Here is a 17,171-nt window from a genome sequence, read left to right as displayed (position 1 = left end):
TCTGAACATCAGGAGGTCTTGAAGGGTGGCAGCTTTTGCATACTCAGCCTGAGACACCTGAAAGAGCTGACTCATCAATCCACATATTTTTCCACTTTCTAGAGGGGCAAACACATGCACATTTGAGGAGAAACACTGTCTTCTTCCCCCCACAAATCCCCTTCCACATTTCTTGGGGTGGACACTGACACACAAAAAAAAAAAAAAAAAAAAAAAAAAAAAAAAAGCCCAAAAACTGAGTCAAAGCACAGGCAGGAGTTCCTAAACTGCAGGACACATGCCATTACTGGCACATCAGCTGTTTCCAAAGGAGTATTTGGCTTCAGTGCTACCGAGCTGGAAGCTGCCAGTGGTTCAACAGCCAGTGCCAATACCATGAGCACCAGCCCCTACAACCACATGTGATAGTCACAAACCTACATAAAGTCCTGCATCAGAGAGCAGCTTCTGATCTAGCAATCATAGGGCAAATTCCCACTCCTGAAAGATGTTACTCCACCCTAACATCTATGATGAGCACAGCATTCTCTCACTTGCCTCTGAAAGACTGAAACAAAATTTGTTCTGGACAGATGCTTGTAACCCATGCTACTAGAGATTGAATGACAAAAAAGGAGAGAGAGGGACAATCCCTGCTCAAGCTGCTACTTGGCAGTGGCAAGAAACACCAAGTGTCTATGGAGCACAAGGGAAATAAGATTTCTAGTGAAAGTGAGGAACGGCTGTACTACTGAATTCAGTAAGCAAGCCAATAAATTCCAGAGATCAACAACTGTGAAATAAAACTTAAAGTCTGGGGGGGAAAAAAATATAACTGAGGTTATGTCTGGCCTGCCATCATGCAGACCACAGAGGAGTGAGATTACAAATGGCTGTGATTTAAAAGAGATGTATTAACAGGGTGTCATGGGTCTCAACTGAGGGGAGTGAGAGTGTCTCTTGGCTTTTGAGTTGACTCAAGCAAGTGTCATCATCTCATAAGCACATCATCTTGACAGGAGGGTGGGAAGGACACAGACTCCCCAATCCTCCTATGCACACTCCCCTGTGGTGCAAGAGTGGAGAGCAGCAAGGAAGCTATCCAAATAGAAACACATAGCCTCCTTTTTTCTTAAATGTCACAGGTACCATGCTTGTACAAGAGAACCAGTTGTAAGAATTGTAACCTTGCTCTCTCTTTGCTTATCTGCAAGGCAGTTAATGGCTGCTCCCTCTCCTACCTTCAGCACATCTGTACTTTAGACTCGTATATGTAGTCAGAATGGAATAGTGTTAATTTTCTCTTCCTTGTAAAAACAGCAGCCACATGCATTTTAGATTACACACTGTACATTCATGAGAAAGGCATGTATAAACCAACTGAAAAGAAAAAAGGATGAAGGAGAATTTTCTGCTCAGTACTTTATTGTCCTTCATCCTACTCGACTAATTACTCAGTTCTGAATACTAATTCTAAAGAGAAGCCATCCTATTTCATTGCATTCACCAATCTGAAAACTGAGACATGGAGAAAGAGTGTCAGAGAGGAAATCACCTTCCCATGAATAAGCTGCACAAACCATCTCCAGTTTAGATTTTTAAGCTTGCTCTACGTCTATACCTACTCCTCAGTGACATTTTTACCACGAGCACTCTTAAGATAGCTGGGCTCAGCAAGATGAATGGACCTTCCTTTCAGATAACAGTAAGTTACTGCCTCTCACACAAACAGTGGTATTTGAAATAACATAGTATGTCCTACAATCAAACAAACCCACAAAACCCAACACCAAAACACTAGATTTCACTAACTGACTCAACACAGCCCTTAAATATGTGCCATGTTCTTGCAAATATCCCCCATGTACCATCACACGTTCTAAGAAATGTCAGATTATCATCACTTGCATTTACCAAGAAGCCAAACTCTGACACTCGCTGTGGAATTATAAACATTTATTATGTGTTATAGCAGAGAAACCTGACTGACACATTGTGAGCTGGTGGGAAGTGTCAGAACATGCTATTGGTATGTTACATCACTCTATTCAACATCTCAGAGACATTACTGGGGGACTCCCTTCTCCATGCAAGCAAGAAGCTCTTTCCACTTAAAAATATTTTTCCTTTGTAGATTCACAGCATATAGTTTTGTGACATCCAAACAAATACTATTAACATTTTTAATTTGCTATTGCCTGGGATACTAGGGAAGAAGGAAAAGTTTCACTGGACTTTTAAAAGATTATTCTTCCTGTATGACTTTGCAGTCAAAGCAACTGAAAATTCTGGAGTACTTTTTACATTAATGTATTATTTTTTCATGAGCAGTTACTCACCTACATTTAAGTCAAAATCAAAATGGGCTGAGCAGGATGACAGAGGGTGGTCCACATAGAAAGGCCATCAGAAGGAAATACCTAAACAAAGGAAAATAAACAATTTTAAAAATACTAATTACAAGTAAAGAAATACAGAAAATTGATTTCACACCTTCAGGGTAGTCATGTGCTGTTAAAGCTACCCCAAACACATGAAAACCTAGGTAAGAAGAGATGTGTAGATGCTAGCATTCATTTACATGGAAAGGGTCTGAAACTGAAAGTTCCATTATACTGATTTCATAAAAGAGAAGGAAAAACTCCACATCAAATCTTTCCGTTATCTTTAAAAAAAGGAAAAATTTGAAGACACTCTAAAAAATACAATTAAAAAACCCCACAACAATCTACTTAGAGTTCAGCATCTATTAATATTATTACTAATATTAGTGTGATTACACCTGTGTTCACATGGACCAAAACTAATGAAACAGAGTAACTTGGGTAATAAATCCCACCTGCTCACATGCTAAAAGGGCCAACACTGGTAACCAATCATTATGTTTCAATATTACCAATCATACCCATACAGTCTCTGTACAAAACACCTGCTGTTCCTCCATGACAAAATTAAATTACAGCCTTCACATGAGGAAGTAAAACACATTAGTGTCAATTCCAAACCATTTCCTGGGCAGCTAAAACCAAGATTCAAATCATCACTATCAAGAGATGACAGCTCCACTTAATCACTGTAACGTAAAACCATGATAAGAAATTATTGCCAAGCACTGCCTTATTATGAAATCCAGGAGTGGCTCTGAACCACGTAGTAAATGATATGACAACCATCAAGAGGCACTGCAGAAGAGGGCTGATCCCATTACTACAGGTCCACAGGACTCAAACCCCACGTCATCTTGTAAGGAAAGGAACTACAAGAATCACCTTGCTGTCTTTAGGTAACCTTGACTCTAGAAACCTTGAAAACATCAGAAGTACAACATGGGTCTCGAGTCCTCCAGACGGGTAATTAAAGAGTTTTCTCCCAGACCATGTTCTGTTCACCTTGACTAGGACCTTGTTTGTCCCTGGAAGGTCCCAGGCTGAAGATCTTCTCATGTGTCCAGTTTTAGTGTATTGATGTACATATTTGAGCATGGCAAAGAGGTGGATAATAAGATCTGTTGAAGATTGGACCAGGTCTGTTTCTCCTGCCTGCCTGCTCTGGCTGGCAGATACCTTTCCAAGCTCCTGTTCTGCAGGGTTCTGCAGGTTTCAAGAACCTCTGTTCTGTAGCTCTCCCTTGATTCTTCCCCCAGTCCAGCAGAGGCCCAGCAGAAGGCAATGTGGAACAAAGAGAAAGCTCATCCTACTCATTGTATTTGTTGATACCCCCTTTCCAATCTCATCCCTGGAAATAAAAACTAGCCTATCATTTAACGTTGATCAGATTTTGCCTAGAGATGAGATGCTATGATCAGAGACCACCCTTGGACAGTCCAAGGAAGTTAAGTATTAGAATGAAAAGCATCTCACTTTTTGTTCCATGGTGCTTCATGTGTGGTTTCAAAAGTCTCTCTGAAAACTGTCAGGCAGTCTCCACACTCACTAATACTTGCCATTCGTGCTTCTCCTACCACCTCAGGAAACCATATACTATTTTTCCCACTTCAGTGAACAGGGGTAAATCAGGAATTTAAAGCAACCTCAAAGATTCCTCACGTCACCATTGGGCGCAATTAATTCTCCTAAAGAGCAGATGTGAAACAAAGCGTTTACTTAATTTCAACACAGTTTACTGGAAGGAGGTATCACATTTTTAGAACACAATCCACTCATAACTGAAGATTGAGCTGCTGCAAGTTCAGCCATAAGCATTAAGTGCATTTGGAAATTCCCTGGCAATGCTGTTAAAGGAACAGACATTTCCTGTAATTTTCGGAAACATTTTATATCTCCCCTCCTTCTTTTTAGCCTTGGTGGTAAAAAGGAGGAGGGAGAGAGAGAGAGAGAGAGGTTACCATGTTACCATGAAGTGAAATATGAATGAGCCACCCAAGTTTAAAGTGGAAACTTCAGCTATTTGTGCTTAGGAGAACATTTTAAAAAAAGTCTTTCATCATTAAGAGGCCAAGATTTTTCTGCTGACTTCAGGAAAAGAAATATACATCCTTTCAATTAAGGGTGAATTACAAAAGGATATAAACTTGCCTCTTTACTTACTTCTGGCAAGTCAGAAGTCCTCCAGGCCTTATTTGAATACCTTTTTCTATTTTCCAGAATTAGAAATGGGAGCCTTTTTTTCTCCTATCTTGCTCAGGGCCTTCCCTAAACTGCAGCTAAACGAACCCAACCAGTCAGGTCACACACAGAGTTCCTCCCACGGCTACAGAGCTGGGGTGCACCAAGCATGTGAGAAGCCAGGGAGAAGCTCAACAGTCAAGTCTTCAGTCAACAGCATCCTTCTAAGGACCTCAGTATCTACCTCTTCTTACCTAAAAGTATAATCCTGCCCCTTCCTAAAAGTCTAATCTTCTATGAAATATCTGGCATAAAATGTATAAAATTCACAATAAGTTATAAACTTATTTTATTTATCTATTTGATCCAACGCAAAGCCACAGCCTGCAAAGTAAAAAATTCACAAACAGAATTAAAACCAGAGGACAGATGCTTATCCTTATGAAACACATCCCAAGTCCTGTACACTGAATGGTCAATATTCATCACTTCATTGTAGCAACTGGCATAGTCCACACCTGCCACTGTCTCTAACAGTAACTGTTATTTTGACATTTAATTCAAAGATGCAAAGTGAACAAAGGGACAGCCTTAAAGGGCTGAACTACTTTATAAATCCTCAAGCTGCTGAAATTCCAGACTCTCCTTACTCTTAGTAGAATGAGATTCTTTACAGTAGCCCCTTTCATTACATCAAAGTTTCCATCTACTGCACAATCCACAACATCCCAAACTGACTGACTGTACTGCAGCTCTGCAAAACAACACAAACACTGACTTTTTTTGCTGAGAAACAGATGAAAAGGAGGAGGAGGGGTGATCTGAAGAGTGGTGCTAAATAAACATCAAGCACAGCAGTTGTAATAGTCCATGCTGCTTCTTTACAAAGCTTCCCATGAAAGATGGGTCCTCAGAGCCTTCATGTAATGGTTAGCCTTTGAGTTTAAGCCTTTTGCTTAGTGTCAGACTTTAAGGGCAAGATGTTCAAGTAATACTGCCCTGCAAATAACAAGCCAGAAATTAAGGGAAAAAAAAAAAAAAAAAGCAGCTCTGATCTGCTTTGTGGTCACTGTATGATGAAAACAGAAGGTGGATCTGAAGCTTTCATACAAGAACCAGTACAGATTAAAGGCAGAGGATAATGACGGTAATTTTATTAGGGAAATAAATCAGAATAGCTTCTGGGCAAGGCAGGGGTGAATATCTCACAACAGAGTTTTTAATGACTCTTCTCTCGAATTAAATTGAATGACTAAGAATCAGAGTGAGTCAATCTCCTTTAAGAACAGACATGTGAACTGATTTCACGGTACGCTGCGGGTTAAAATGTTCTGGTCTTTCACCCATTTGAGGAAATGACACCAGTTCTCCCGGAAGGGAACATGCACATTCAACCCCTTCACATCAGGGCATGAGAAAGTTTGGAAGGAATTTCTTCTATTTTTTTAAATTTATTTTTAAACTGTCAACATTAATACTTTGTTTCTTCCTGCTTGTGTCTGAAAATACAGTGCTGTACCATGCTGCATGCATGTCCTGTCAGCCGTACAGAGAAACATCTAGAAGTTTTTAAAAAAAACAAAACAACCTAATAAGCCTTAATTAAATCTGCTGTCAGACTCATTTAAAAAACCACCTGCATGCTCAAAACAAAATTAATATTGTAAGGAGTATATGCTATATAGCAATAAGTGCACACAGAAGCATCTTCAGAAGGGATGCTGGGCCCAAAAGAACATCCATGTTATCTGTATGTAAGCTTAGTAAAGCACTTAGGTTTAACTGGGTTTCTCTTAAAAGGGCATTTATACTGGCAAGGAAGCAGAAGTCATGGTGGAAAACAGTGAATCCACAAAGACAGAACAGCCTGACTGCCTCATGGTGGGGGTAGAAGACGAAATGTAGAGGTATATGGTGCACAGAAATGGCTCCCACTCAACACTGTGAAATAATTCAAGTTGTCAGGTGCTCTCAGAAGTTAAACAGTTGCAGTAATCCTCTTAAGAGGTCTCCTGTTCTGGGCTGTTCAGAGTAGGATAGGGCTTGGGCTACAACATGGAGTGACTGCTGAATTGAGGCCCAGAAAAAAAATTAACAAGTCGCAGGTCCAGATGTTTGAGACACAAACCTCTTACCAAGGTGTAAGACTCCTGTTAGCTTGCATACAGGGAAGAGAACAAATTTTTGTACCTTGTAGTATTACCCAAAAAAGGCAATCCTGATGGCTTGCTTATTACAATTCAAATTTTAATTTGAATTTTTAATTTGAATTTTTTACAATTACAATTCAAATTTTAATTTAATTGACAAGGCGTTACCAAAAGGATCTCAGTTCAGGAAGAAAAGCAGAAGCCATGGCAACCCACTGAGCTACGTTCAAGGTAAAGTGCCCTAGTACATCTTTCCCAAAGGATCCCAAGGGTTTCTTCAAATCTGAATCACAGTATAGAAGATCTGCAGCAGTGCCAAAGCCACATTTCCACCATGGTAACTACACATCTGAAAAGAGAAGCCGTATATATCTTTACAGCGGAAAGAGAGAGCAGAGGTGACTTATGTTGCCCCAGCTGTGTCTCTTACATCACTATAAACATTACCATTTAAGTAGAGTAAGAAGAGTGATACAACTACAAAATATATTAACCCCTTTTAAGAGCAACAGACGAAATGTGGCCGCTGTTACATCTAGTTTGCAAGGATTAAAAGGGACCAGGTTATTTTAAATTCTGAAGAGCAAAAGCATGCAATACCAAACAGAGGGAGTCGATTTTGTTGTTATTTTCTGATATGCATCTCCCTCAAAGATCAGGGTTAACAAGAAATGTTTTGTAGCAACCTTGCTGGGTTTCCAACAGGATTCTGGGTAGCAAAGAGAAACAAAATGTATTCTCTCACACTACATTAGTATTACCCTGTTTGAAGCCTGCTTACACTTATGTACAGCTCCCAACAGATCCATAAACAAAATTTTACATTTCTCCAGATTTTGTAGAGGTGCTCTGTTTCACCCTCTCCTTAAAAGCAACTCAAGAGGCATTGGATTTTATATTTCTCCAGAATGTGTAGAGGTGCTCTTTTCACCCTCTCCTTAAAAGCAACCCAAGAGGCATTGAATTGGTTCTAGGTAATCCCAAACTAGGAGAATTGAAGATACTCTGCAACAACTGACTTAATATGTCAAAAGAAGGGACCAGCTTCAGTGCATGCTGAGCCAACTAAAATGCTGGGGAAGAAATGTATGAACTGCAAATTGCAACATCCTGGTATTTCTTAGGTATTCAGCAACAGAAGCAGTTATGTCCATGATCATGGATACACCAATAAATAAAACTGATTGGTTTTATTGTAACTTACTGATTATACATCAGTTCCTGCTGATACCACTGGCAAGTGCTCTGATCATTTTCAGACAGACTCCTAGTCTGGCTTTGAGCAGCCCATAGGAATGAGTTAGGTTTTGGTACACAGTTCTGAGGTTTTTACCTCCAGGAAGCTGATCCTAAAGGATAAAGGTATATGATGGGTGGTCCTTAATCACTTCCTTTATGTGAAGATTGAGGTCAGACTGTAAAAAGAGCCAAGGAAGGAAGTCTGCAGCACCCCTCAAACATACACACACACCTTCCTGAGCAACTCCTTCAACAGTCTGGAGGGTTAATTCATAGTTTAAACGGAGCAGTCAGAGGCTGGGATAGAAATAAACAGCTTGCACAAGCAACACACTGTGCTATTAAGTTTTTAGAAGTGACTTAAAAATTAGGTCAGTCTAATTTGTGGCTGATACTTTGTTCTTTCACTACTATGAACTCACAATGATGTCAGTCTCATGTTCAAACATGCCACATTTAGCAGTGTACAGGCTTCCTGAGAGACTCGCTCAGCCTTCCTTTGTGCAAAAGGCTTCTGCCAGATTCTTAGCTCATACTTCACTGACTCAGGCATGCCAATCCAGTTTCAAGGGAGTTACACTGGCTTCCCGTCAAATACTGCACAGTTTGGGTTTTGTTGGTTTTGTTTTCCTTCTTTATTTTTCTTTTTTTTTTTTTTAATTAAAAAAATAAAAACAAACACAAAATAACCTCCAAACTTTACCAACTAAAAGTTTAAAAACATGCAGCTGTTCTCAGGTGACCATTTTAGGCCTCATCCTCATTAGACACCATCCAGTAGAGAGCTGCCCTTCACAAGGTGTGGGGAACAGGTGCTTTGAATAGATTCAATCCACCCCCCAATTCTTACAGAGGGTACACAAGAAAGATGGAGAGAGACTTCTTATCAGGGCATGTAGAGCCAGGACAAGGGGCAGTGGTTTTAAACTCAGAGGGGAGGTTTAGATTTGAACATCAGGAAGAAATTTTTTACAGTGAGGGTGGAGGGAGACTGGAACAGATTGCTAAGAGAAATTGTGGATGCTCACTCATGGGAAGTGTTCAAGGTCAGGTTGGACAGGGCTCTGAGCAATCTGATCTAGTGAAGATATTTCTGCCCATGGCAGAGGGGTGGACTAGGTGATCATTTAAGGTTCCCTTCAACACAAACCATTCTATGATTCCATGATCTTTCCCCATCCTTACCTGATCTAAGGAAATCCTGCATGTCCCTGTCCATTCAGCCAACTTTTGAGGGTGGAAAGCATCCCACTGAATTGGAAATTTTTACAGAAATACTTCTTATGCAGCCACCCCAAAAAAACAACACTCTCACACAGAAGCTATTATAACTTCCTTGAGCACCAAAAGTTCTGCATACATCTTTTCACCAGTATTTCTGACACAAAACTTGCTGTGGGGCCTTTAGGCATGCTACCAAAGAAGACAGCCTGTGAAACGCAAGGATATTTTAAGTTTCTCCAGCTACAAAACTTAAATGAGCCTTGGACCCAGCAGTAAGCTTTTGCAAACATCTTTAACCAGACCCAAGGGAAGCAGCTGTTTGAACCACCACTGTTGCTTTTCTTGCTTGAATGGCAAAATTAAACCGAAAAAGATAAAGGAGAGATTTTAAAAGCAGTCATTTGTCCCTTCCACTTCTCACCTGTCAGTGGGAGACCCGCTCTGAGATGCCTCCCTACCTCTCCCCCACTGGTTTTCCTCCCCATCTTCTCAAATGGGCCCAATCAGCCTTTTGTGAGGCTGCTTCCTAACTTGAAGACATTAAAAAAGGAAAAAAAGGAAAAAAAGGAAAACTGAACAAAAATACAACAGTAGATTAAAAAAACATCCAAACAGATGACTGTCTTAAAATGGCCATGTGCAAACTTGTTCTTATCTATGCCAATTTATACAATTTAACTCGTGTTTATGCCCATCCCTAAAAATCTATACTTAACATTATGTGCAGTCAATCTATGTTTCCCACCACAGCAGCCATTACAGAAAATCTGCCTCACATTTACTCATCTGGAGCAGAAGCAAAAGAGGAAGAAAGAGCAATCATTCATATGGTGTTAAAGCATTTATCTTGGGGCTACACTACAAGAGATACACTGCTAGCCCAGACTCTCTCACTCTCTTGTTCATGACACCGTGTCTCCCAACTGGTACATATGTTGTGGGGTGGTTTTTTTGGTTGTTTGTTTTAAATTATTATCTCAATATGTTCAAACCTATGTTACACATCAATGGAACAATGGTACTGCATGAATCCATAACATGGTTAAAAAAGCATCCCACTCCATCTCAGGAAAAGAGGCCGTATCTCACTGTCACTTCCAGCACCACAATAAATTCCAGCTACTCTGTGAAAGAAAACCCAGACTGCATATCCAACAGATCCCTCACTATTCCTGCTGTATCTGCAACTGCCCAAGGATACAGGAAAGGCAAGTTTTGCAGGGAGAGGTGACATCTTTTATGAGCCCAGTTAATATGGAGTGATAAGGAGAGGGAGGGCATGAACTCCAGAACGCACGAGCCCTTCCTCACACACACATGGATGTGAAACAGAACCAAACTGTGACACAGAAAAAAAAGCCAAGGCTTCCAAAACATCTCAACATACAGCCTGTCCCTCTTCCCAAACAGGAAAAGAAGAAGTCCAAAACACATCCCGAAGTATGTCATAAATTACCCAATGAATCATATTTCTCATGGAAACTGCCTGGCTGAAGTCACACCGCTGAAAATACAAGATGCAAGACAGAAAAAAAACCTAAGATACCCTTAAAGAAAGAACACTCTTCTTTTCCGAAGAAGTTTGGAGTTAATACCAAAACAAGAAAATCCTGGTGCTAATACCAAAACAAGAAAATCCACAGAGTTGCTAATTTGTGGTACATTTTTCCCATAAACAACCTTCTCTCTGTATTATAAAATTGTTTTTTATTATTAATAATTCAAACTTGATCTAGATTTAGCTTTTTATTTTTGTTTGAAGTAGACTTTATGCTCCTGGAGTCTTGCCTGTCTTCCCCAAACTGGCCAGTTTAAACTGAAGAAAAAAATCCCTCTTCCTTCAAACTTTTCTTATAACCTGCCTGAGAAAAACCTTGTCTTTTTCTGAACAGAAACACTACAAAACAAAAACCACATAGGCAAAAAACCAAAACCAACAACAAAACACCCAAAAAATATAGTTTTCTTAAAACTACTTTTCGGGCTACTGAAAAACTGCTAACATTTCCAGCTACAAATAAAAGTAGCTTTCATAGAGAACTGTGTTTTACTTTAAAACCAATTTTCTTTTCCTTCAGTTCCCAGTTGACATAAAGGTATCTGTGACAAACATTAAAGCCACTCACCTTTACAAAGTCATGGCAGTGACAGACCCAGTCCATGTGTTTGTTACCTGGGTTTTTTGTTTGCTTGGTTTTTAATTCTCTTTGGATTACAAAGAATCCTTAGCCAGCTAGTTTGCCACCTCGAGTGGTATATATAATTTAGTTTCTCCACAAGAACTCCAGGTAGCATGAAAAGAAGGCTGACCCTGGTGGCTCAAACCACAGAGCACGAGGAGTCATGGCAAAAAGCCACCCAAGAGAAGCCAGTTGCTACCAACAAATGCCAGATGTGTTTCAGATGAGCAGGCTTAGGCAAGAAATCTTTTCCAGAGAAGGCTTCATCCCTGACTGCAATTGCCCTCTCTGATAGGATTATAGCATGGGTCAAAATGTGCAGGAAAAGAGTTTAACACAAGCACAGAAGTGGAGGTCACCAGGAAAGAGGGGAAGGAGCAGCTCTCCTCCCACCCCCTTCAGGCTTCTTCCTCTGCAGCCACACCACCAGGGTCAAGTTAGAGCAGTAAATGACTACTAGGCAGGAACTTCTGAAAGCAAAGAATCCATAACCAGGGAGCTGAAAAAGTCAAGCACAAATCCAAATAATTTTTTAGATCTTCCAAATTTTAATTCAGCTTAGACTGCTGCAGAACTGCTTCTCATCACCACAGCAGCCATCACAGAAAATCTGCCTCACATTTACTCATCTGGAGCAGAAGCAAAAGAGGAAGAAAGAGCTATCATTCAAAAACACAACTATGACTTAGACCTAGAAGAAAACGTTTCTAGTTTACCTGTAGCTACAATGCCTATCCAGAAATAAACCATTCCTCTTTATCTTGTTCTCATCATCAACTTGAAGTATACTTTTGCCAGTTTTATGGTACTTTACTGAAAGCATAACCACATGAGACCTCCTTGAGAACCAGCTTTAGTTTTTGCAGGGAGACTACTTGGCATCAACAGAATGCCTTTTGCTATGCCATTGACCCATATGCCTGAATTTGAGTCAAAAACCAAGAAGCTACAGGGTTGGTTTTTTTCTTTGTGTTTGGCAGGAAGATTATCCCGATATTCCTTGGGCACTGAGCATGCTCCAGTGAAGGGACAGACAGTGGGCAGAGGAGACGCTTAAACTTCAGACTCAGATAGCTCTGAACCAAACCACCATGTTGGTGATCAAACCAGCTTTGATAAATAAAGTTTTCTAAATTTTGATAGTTTATACACCCCAACTAAATGCTTTCTCCACAGCACTTCACAGTGCAGGGTAGATGAGCATCTTAATCTGCACTCTCCTCTTCACTGACATGTCCAGAATGATTGGTTCTGCAGCTGCTGCTGTGTGACATTACAGTACCAAACACAAGAAAAAGCTGATGATCTTTTAATCCTGAGTTATTACTTTTGCTCAAATACACTGACAAGATAGAGAACAGCAAATAATCTTATCACAAGCACACAGAAACTACTGTAGCCAGCAGACTAATTGACGGAGTGGAAAAATACACCAGTGCTCAAAAAAAGATGAACCTGGCCCTCAGATATTAATGCACTGGGACCTGATACACTTTTGACTTTAAACAAAGCATAAACTGCTTGGGTGGGAAGGGAGGACTTGTCCACTTGGCCAGCTCAGCTGGTAAAAATGGCTTGAATGTCATTTGGTCCAAAGATCCAAAGCACCATGACTCAGTTTGAAGTGCACCATTGCCCCTTCTGCTAGATTGCTGTAGGGTTTTGGTATGTTTAAGGTAAAACTCAAGTTAATAACCCCTCTCAGCACAAGTCAGTAGAGTCACATATGAGAAAGCACCAGCATGATGATTGCTCACATACCCTCAGCACACCACCCTTGTTCTTACACAGCACAGTAGGGACATTCCTTACCCAAGCACCTTTCTCATGGTGGTAGTCATTCAATGCAGAAGTAATTATTTAACCATGATCCCATCTGCTTTGCATGTATTGTAAAGAAAATCATATGCATAAAGGTAAGAGGTTGGCTGCAAGTCCTTGGCTGAAATATCCTCCTACCAGTGCTGTCCTGCTTGCCAGGTCATCACTATTTGTACTTGAGAAGTTTGCAGCAGACTGGCTGTGCCAAATCGAAAGAGCTTGGTCATTAAAAGGAAAACTTTAAGCCTAACAGTAGGAAGTGCTCTCCTTGCTTTGTTACTCCTGTCAAACTACACGTTACAGACAATTACAACTAGTAAAAGTATTCTTAAGAAGCTTAATGACAGCTTTGGAGCCATGTTTTCTCTGCTTCAGGTAGACTGGAATGAGGAAGACTGTGAAGAAAATTTCTCTTGTTTTATTTTAGCCCCTCACAAACACAAAAAGAACTCCTCAGGGAAACTGCCTCACTCCAGACAGCAAATTAATTGGTAGAGATCTGCTGAGGAACACCAGCTTCTCCTTCTGCCTACTCCTGAGAAACCTTTACTGCCAGCACCAGAGCTTACAAACATAGAAATACAAGATCCTTTCTGCATTAGCTACTTAAAGGAAGTAGCTTGAGGTGCTGCTTCTAAAAGGAGTGAATAGACAGAGCTCATCAGCATCAAGAACAACATCTGAAAAAAAAATACAAGTACTGTTACCACTCAACAAAGATAGAGATGTGCAGTAAACTGGCCCTCTCCTTCACTGCACTTTGTACTTATTACTGTATATAACTCCCATGAATTCAAACAGGGGCTCCATGACAGGTTGCTGAATAGTTTAGGTAAGTGTCTTTTAATACACTTCTATTTGGCAAAACCACAATCATATTCAAAATTCTTCTGGTGCACAACTGACATCAAATAAATGATTTACTGACTTAGAATTCATATTTCTTTTCATGGTTAAATGATCACAGAATAACAGACTGAGAATCTAAATATGGGTACCTTCTTCTAGTATTTTTAAGGCATGATCAAGCCCTCCTGGGGCCTGCCACAGACTGTCTATCCATCCAGCAAGGCTAAGGGCAATTCCCATGGTACTCCACCCAACCCTTGCTCTTTTAATACATTTAAATGCACTCAGGTTTATCCATGGGAAAGCTTTTCTAGAGAGCAAGTTCCATGTCTGAAGCCAGCAATTAGATTCCCAATAGTTTCAGACACAGGCAAACTTGAAAAATCCATCTCTAGACTACTGATGCCCCAAAGAGGAATGGCGTGTTGTATCCAGCACGGCAGAACCATTCAGAACTTTGTGCATGCCAACATGCAAAGAGATAACACTTCCATCAGGTCTACTAAGATAGGCATCTTCTCACAATTCATTTAAGAAATCTGTGAAGTTAATTATGAAGGAGAAGAGCAGCTCTGGGCCACATTTCAACTAAACCAAAACGAACAAGAGATTAAGCATCCTGGAAGGTCTGGTAATTTTGCTACCTTATTTATATGATTATCATGATCAATTGCATTTCAGTTTTAATTCCTGAATCCAGAGGAGCTACTGAATCTATTATAAAATGATAAGTATAGCTAAACTGTTTGAGGTTGCCAGTCACACTAAGAGAGAAATAAGTTTGTGGCATCCTATGCAAACAGTTCAGTGAAAACCCAGCATTACATATTAGCACCTGATGGGCTTTTAAAGACACAAACAGACCTAAAAATTCAATCAGAAAACTTGCCAATTTGTTGTAGCTTTGAGTTTCCTACAAAAAGAAAAAAACCCACCCTGAAAGCAAATATCAGTTTGACACACACAAGTGCCCTACTTGACTAAGTCCCAGAGAAGAGACATCAGTCAAAGGGATATGCCATGCCAGAGCAGAAACAAGTTTTCACAAACTATGTTTTGGGTTTACATCAAGTGTAAACCCTTCACTTTGACACCTTGTCTCATCTTAGACTGCTGTCTTAAATATCCAAATCTGTTAAAACCTCCACAGCAAACCTAATAATACATTAAGGAAACAACAACTATTTGTAATATAGTCTCAAGAGAAAAGGTAGAAAGACCAGAATTAACACCAGAAGTTACAGAAGAAAGCTGGTTTTGTTTGTTTAAGACTTACTCTGAAGAAGTCACGTTGTGCATGCCAACTGCTGGCAGTCATCAACAAAAATGAATTCTTGCTGCTAACAAAAGTAACTGGACAGACAACTTAGAATGTGAGTATACCTTCTTCTGGGTTTTAACCACCACGCATTGCAATAAAAATGGTGACAGAAAGAAAACATGATTAACTGATGGCCAATCCAGAGAAATGCATCACTAGCTAATGGCATCACCTACAAATCAAGTCACTGCATGTTTAAATAATTCCTAGTAAGCTCCTGAAGGAACCCAAATTCTGCTACAGCTGAGAAACTTCCCTTTTTGCATTCCCCTTTTCCATCACCTTGCATCATCTCATGGCAGATGTGTCCCCAGACTTCTACATCAAAGCTAGAGTTGTATCTTGCCCATTTTTCCACTTGGTATTAAGACAATTCAAACAACATAAAGGGATGAAAAATGCTCACCTAGGCACACAAACTCTTTGCTAGTAGCACAGAAGCATTTCCTTTGGCCTTGACTATTCTGCTTGCACCTAAGAAGAACACTGCAGCAAATACAATTTTGCAGACCTGCTTCTTTGACCAGATTAATCTTATTTTTCTTCTTAAGCCATATGAGATGAGACCCTCACCTATCTCACACTCCTTCCAAACACTACTTCAAAACCATTACTTTGCCACAACGTCTGAAAGGACTTTTGGCATCAGCACTGAGACTATTATATCAACCAGAATTGCCTAAGTGAACACCACTCTTTTTTGCCTCTGGAACCACCAAAAACACCAGAGTCCATGGTTGGTGACTGTCTTTCTGGATCCTGTAATAAATATCTGTATTACTGCATGGAAGGGATACTCTAAAAAAAGTTTGTATTAAGTAAAAATAAGCTGTGAGTTTGGTTTTAGAGGCCAAAGCAAACAAGATTAGTACTCCATAAAGAAAATAACTGAGTTATTTACCACTTTGGAGTTCTACCAAGTATTTGATAGAACTAAGTTAAAGCCAAGGATTTTAGTATATTTTCATTACAACTTGTTTTTGAGTAATTTAGTCTCAAGACAGCACTGTTTTTTGCAGAAAAAGATGCAATCTCCAATACCTTTTCTCTACTTCTGGAGTGACACTTCTTAATCATCTATTTCACAACAGCGACCTTAAAAAAAACACAACCCAAAACACCAAAGAAACAAGTATTCTGATAACAAGTCCTGTGTGCTTAGTGTTTCACAACAATTTTATGCCTACAGAGAGGCCATGTCATTCTGGACAGTGTGCATTTCAAAATGGAAAACTATCAGGAAGGAACTTGGAGAACCATCCTCCCACAGTGAAGACAGCTGACAACAGAGGCAGAGAATCCATTATATGGATTCACAGCCTTTCTCCTTTAGTTGGTAAAATGGCCCTAGCATTACATTTCACTGAAGCACTCTGTATAAGAGGAACCATAAGTTGACATGAAGATTGAAAGTCTTTTCCTAGGGGAAGATAAAAACAAACCTACCCCAAGAAGTATGGATGTGGCTGTTGGCAGGAGGGGAAAGACAAGAGGAAGGAGGGAGAAATCGTTATGAATCTGGGATCTTTAATTCAGGAAAGCATCAGAGCTCTTGCAAGTCCCACAAATCAAACAAGGAATCATACAGTTACAGTGTGGAAAAGGGGGAAGAGTCAAGCCAGTTCTGTTTAGAGAAGGAAGTAAGGGGAAAACCATGCCAAAAGCAAGAGGAATTTAATTTGATGAAGGAGAATCTAAATTTCAATTGGGCCTTTGAACCACGGCAGGACATGCCGAGGGACATTTTTGTTTCCATGCTTGTTCTTTACGTGGAAATAAAAAATGAATATTTTCTCCTGCTCCTCACTAAAGTGATCTTAGAACGATGTCAGAAAGTCAGTTT

At 40.0% G+C, this 17,171-nt stretch overlaps 1 protein-coding gene across 5 annotated transcripts in view; it reads right to left on the bottom strand.

The window, feature by feature from the left end:
• DUSP16 (dual specificity phosphatase 16) overlaps positions 1-17,171 on the bottom strand; it is a 68,995-nt gene that overhangs the window by 37,239 nt on the left and 14,585 nt on the right. For 4 of the 5 annotated variants that reach the window (XM_030444122.1, XM_030444137.1, XM_030444148.1 and 1 more), the window contains exon 2: positions 2,319-2,399. The gene's annotated coding sequence lies outside the window, so the exon portion shown is untranslated. The remainder of the gene's footprint in view (positions 1-2,318; positions 2,400-17,171) is intronic. The other variant, XM_030444131.1, reaches the window with a different exon arrangement.

The sequence above is a fragment of the Calypte anna genome, chromosome 1, assembly GCF_003957555.1.
Source record: "Calypte anna isolate BGI_N300 chromosome 1, bCalAnn1_v1.p, whole genome shotgun sequence".
Lineage (NCBI taxonomy): Eukaryota > Metazoa > Chordata > Aves > Apodiformes > Trochilidae > Calypte > Calypte anna.
Note: the sequence above shows the minus strand (reverse complement) of the source record. Positions and strands in the feature narration are given on the sequence as shown.